This window comes from Bubalus kerabau, chromosome 16 (genome assembly GCF_029407905.1).
Source record: "Bubalus kerabau isolate K-KA32 ecotype Philippines breed swamp buffalo chromosome 16, PCC_UOA_SB_1v2, whole genome shotgun sequence".
NCBI classification, from domain to species: Eukaryota; Metazoa; Chordata; class Mammalia; order Artiodactyla; family Bovidae; genus Bubalus; species Bubalus kerabau.
Window position 1 is genome coordinate 43,176,297 of NC_073639.1, and position 5,152 is coordinate 43,181,448.

A 5,152-nucleotide genomic window follows, 5' to 3' on the forward strand; every position below is an offset into this window, starting at 1 on the left:
GCAACACTGAAAGCAAACCCATAGAAGAAAAATATATGTATAATTTGGAATTTACTAATTTTTTGAGGGTATTAAATCTTTTTTGTTTACACATAATAATGGATGAAACACAAGCTTCATTCCCTGGCTGAGTTCACAAATCTGTGGCAGGGCCTAGCTGCTACAAAGAAGAAATGCTTTAGACAATAGTCATGTGTATGGGCAAAAAACTTGAGGACTATACTTGTGACCAGTTGTATAACAGGTTATTTCATTTTCTGTTCTGTGGAAAGGGTAAAGCATTTCAACAAAGGGTTTTAATGTCGATTTTTTTTTTGCACCCATGCTGTTGATTGCTAAATGTAATAGGCTGATCATGACATTGAATACATGTATATCTCTTTTTTTTAATGTGCTATGTAAAGTTTGTCTACTCTGAAGCCATCTTGATAAACTATCCCAACAGTATGAAGTTAGAATTCCTTCAGGGTGATGCCAGGCTCCATTTGAAATTTATTTACAACCTGCTTTGGTGGAGAAACTGTCACTTCTCTGGCTCTCCTCTCCCGCTAAGCTTGGTTTCCTGGCAGTAATTAAAACCATTTGCCACTGCCATAGCTACTGTTGCTGCTGGAACCACCATGGCCACCTTGGTTTCATGGTTTAGCAAAGCATTGACCTCCATCATAGGGGTCAGAACTTCTGCCTCCAAAGTTTCCTCCTTTCATGGGTCCAAAATTGAAGACTGATTGTTGTAATTACTAAAATCCTTGTAGCTTCCTGCCACCTCCAAAACTGCTTCCATCATTCTAGCCATCCCCACTGCCACCATATCCACCACCACCACCATGGCTGCCACCAAAGCCACCTCAACCACTGACGTTTTCTCCATGACCAGAGTTATCATTCGCACAAAACTACCTTCATGACCACCACCAAAGTTTCCAGAACCACTTCGACCTCTCTGGATGGATGAAGCACTAGCCATCTCTTGCTTAGATAGGGCTTTTCTTACTTCACAGTTGTGGCCATTGACAGTGTAGTATTTCTAATGACAATCCTGTCTATGGAGTCATGGTAATCAAAAGTTACAGAGCCTCTCTCTTTGCCACTGCCTCAGTCAGTCATGATTTCAACCACTTCAATTTTACCAAACTGTTCAAAATAACCCCTCAGGTGATGTTCTTCAGTGTTGTCTTTAATGCCACCAACAAACATCTTTTTCACAGTTAAGTGTGCACCAGGTCTTTGAGAATCTTCTCTGGAGGTGGCCCTCCTAGGTTCCACAACTCTTCCATCTACCTTGTATGGTCTTGCATTCATGGCCGCATCCACCTCCCTCAGAGTGGCCTGTGTGACAAACCTGAAGCCTCTGGAGCACCTGGTGCTTGGAAGCCTCATTACCACACAGTCTGTGAGCATTCCACATTGCTCAAAATGGCTCCTCAGACTCTCATTGGTTGTTGCAAAGCTCAGTCCTCCAATGAAGAACTTCTGCAGCTGTTCGGACTCTTTGGGAAACTCTGACTTAGACTTGATTGCAGTGGAGAGGGAGAGGCTTCAGTGATGCTTACCCGGCAGCATCCACAGGCAAAAAGTGGAATTTATTTAATTTTTTTAAAAAATTTAAAAAGCAGTGTTCTGCAAAAAAACACTGTTAGGATGAAAAAATCACAGTTTAAAAAAACATTTGCAAATCACTTAGCTAATAAATGACTAATATCCAAAATATACAAAATTACATAATAATAAAGTGTCTCAGTCCTCTATATTAAGAAAACAACTTTATACTAAGAAAACAATAATAAGCAAAAAACTGAATAAAGAACTCACCACAAAATATACAGGTGGCAAATAAGCATATGAAAACATCCTCAATGTCATGTATCTTTAAGGAAATAGAAATTACACAGTAATGACATACTACTGTGCACCTACTGGAATGGCTAAAACCTAAACTCTGACAGTATCCATCACTGATGAATATGTGGACCAACAGTAACTCCCATTTATTGCTGGTGGGAAAGCAAAATGTTACAACTGCTTTGAGATATATGTTGGCAGTTTCTTATAAGCTAAACATAGCTTGCTAGAGAATAACTCCAGTTTTACCCAACTGATTTGAAACTTATGCAGAAATCTGCACATGAATGAATTATAAATCAGCTTTACTAACCACCATTAAAAACTGGTAGCCACCTAAATGTATTTGAATAGATGAATAAATGAATAAACCATGGTATACTAGTATAATGGAATATTACCCAGTGATATAAATGGATGAACTATCAACCCAAAAAACAACATATATGAATTGTAAGAATATCACTAAGTGAATGAAGCTAGTCTTGAAAAGGCAGCATACTTTATGATTCAATTTACATGACATTCTGAAAAAGACAAAACTATGGAGAAGGAAAACAGATTAGTAATTGTCAGAGTCTTGGGATGAGGGAAGTGTTGATTGGTTGAAGCACACAGGAATTTTTAGTGCTGTAACTATTTTGCTTGATACTATAGTGTCAGACACATATTACTATGTACTTGTCAAAACTCATAGAATCTTTCACCACAGGAAGTGAACTTTAATATATACAAACAAAAATTCAAGGAGGTCAGGGATCCCAAAATGGAATGCAAACTGTGGCAAGAGAATCTAGCTGTATTACAAATGTGTAATATAAACTCTCAGAGAAGTGAAGAGAAGTCTCTCAGTCATGTCCAACTCTTTGCGACCCCATGGACTGTAGCCTACCAGGCTCCTCCGTCCATGGAATTTTCCAGGCAAGAATACTGGAGTGGGTTGCCATTTTCTTCTCCAGGGGATCTTTCTGACCCAAGGGTCGAACCTGGGTCTCCCACATTGCAGGCAGACTCTTTACCATCTGAACCACCAGGGAACCCCCAACCTCTCAGAGAAGGGTATGGAAAATGTTCTGATGTAAGCAACTTTGGAAATAAGTGGAGAAAAAAAAGAAACTGCATGTAAGCACTGCACTCCAGTGGGTAGCATTGTTTCTTGCAGGGGTATAGGTTGATAATTGTGAAACCCTAGATTATGCTGGAATTGAAGAGATAGGTAAATGGATGCCAAATGACAGAGCCAGGAGCCTCACTGTTGGGGCAGGGGGAAGTTTACATAGAAGCAAGGGGAGTAGCTAGAAGAACCCATATGGTTATGGATTGGATGTGGTGCCTCCAGCGTGAACTTATGTTCAATTTAACATAAATACAGATGGAGAGATTCAGCAATACTTAGAGCAAAATGTTGCCTGGGAAGACTTAGGTGCAATGAACACATCCAGCACAGAACCAGAGCTCCTTGAAAAGAATGGTTGATTCTAGGCCTGGGGAATACACAATATGAGCCTGGAGCATAATTAATCCAAAAAGTAGGAAATGCTATATTAAACATGTGCGTGCACACACACACACACACACACACATGCACACACATACACACACCAATGGGAGCATGTAAAAGGGGAACAGAAATCAATTGAAAAAGCTCCCAATGGCCAAAACTGGAACCATTCTAACAATTAAGCAAATAACACATTATTGGATTATGGCTCAAAGCATAAAATAAATACCTTGAGTCCATACTCATCTAAATAAATGATTGAGTAAATAAATAAATTACTGAGAATAAAAAAATGCCCAGTGTAGAAGAATTCCAAATAATTTACGTAGATACTCTGCCCTTAATATGGTGGAGCTGGTAGAACATCACATCCTTCCCTCCCACCTGTCCTTAGTGACTTCCTTCCAAAGAATACAGGATGAAAAGGGGGCAAAGGAGTAATTAATTTGGAAACTGTGGTGGACAAATATTATCTGAGCCATGTGATCAAGGTTAGCATCAACAATGATAAATCATGTTGAGAATACTTATCCTTGATGTGATTTGATGAAAATGTCACTTTATCTGTAACTTTTCTCCAAAGACACATATCCTCAGTCTATTCATGGGAAATAGAAAAAGTAGGACAAACCCAGACTGAACCACTTTCTACAAAATATCTGACCAGTACTATTCAAAATTGTCAAGGTCCTTGAAAACAAGGTAAGTCTGAGAAATGGTCACAGCCAAAAGTATTCCATGCAAACACAGCTACTGAATGTTGACATAGCATCTTGCACTGGATCCTGGGATAGAACAGCATAAGAAAAAAATTAAAGAAGTTTTAAAAATATGGTCTTGAATTAATAATATTCCATCAATACTAATTCACTAATACAACAAATATTTCAGACACAGATAAGATGTTAGCAATCAGGGAAATAAGATGCAGACTATAAAAGAACTCTCTATACTGTCTTTATACCTTTTCCATAAATCTAGAAATTTCCTAAAATAGAAAAGTTACTAAAAATTGCCCTTATATTTGGAAAAGATGAAAACTCTAACTTGAAAAGATACGTGCACCCTAATATTTGTAGCAATACTATGTACAATAGCCAGAATATGGAAACAATACATACTGCATGTATATGTACACACACAATGGAATATTACTCAACCTGCTCTAGCTCTGGGTTGCACCATAAGCAACTGGTGGAAATTAAGCCAGTTTTGATATTAAAAAAACAGAAATTTAAAATAGTTTGACCTAATAATCGAGAGAATGGTCTTCGGTATCAATAGCATGTAAAAATTTAATAACTGCTGTCAAAATAGGCCTCCAAAAAGATTATACATCAATTCATATCAATGGCAGAGGAGAGGACAGGGTACTATCCACTCTTGGTCAATGGGTCAGTCCCAGGGCAGCCAGTGGCAGCAGGGAGGCCAGAGAGCCCTCCACTCCTTGGCGTCCTCCAATGTTGGCTCCAGGCTTCCCTGGACCCTCTTCCTGGTGACTCCAGCAGGGCCGCTGCCTCAGTCCACCAGCAGCAATGTAGACCAGTCTCTGACAGCTGGTGAAAGTTTACGCACTCAAGGAGGACCAGCAGTGGGACAACCAGGGCACTGGGCATGCAATCTAGCCACATAGAGTACCAGAAGGACATGTCTCTGCTAGTCAGGGCCTGGCAAAATGTGGTCCACTGGAGAAGGGAATGGCAAACCACTTCAGTATTCTTACCTTGAGAACCTCATGAAAAGTATGAAAAGACAAAAAGATATACTACTGAAAGATGAGGCCACTGAGTCAGTAGGTCTCCAATATGC

At 39.4% G+C, this 5,152-nt stretch overlaps 1 pseudogene; it reads right to left on the bottom strand.

The window, feature by feature from the left end:
- Positions 1 to 572: 572 nt before the first annotated feature.
- On the bottom strand, positions 573 to 4,316 carry LOC129630333 (heterogeneous nuclear ribonucleoprotein A1-like; annotated as a pseudogene).
- Between the last annotated feature and the right edge of the window lie 836 nt (positions 4,317 to 5,152).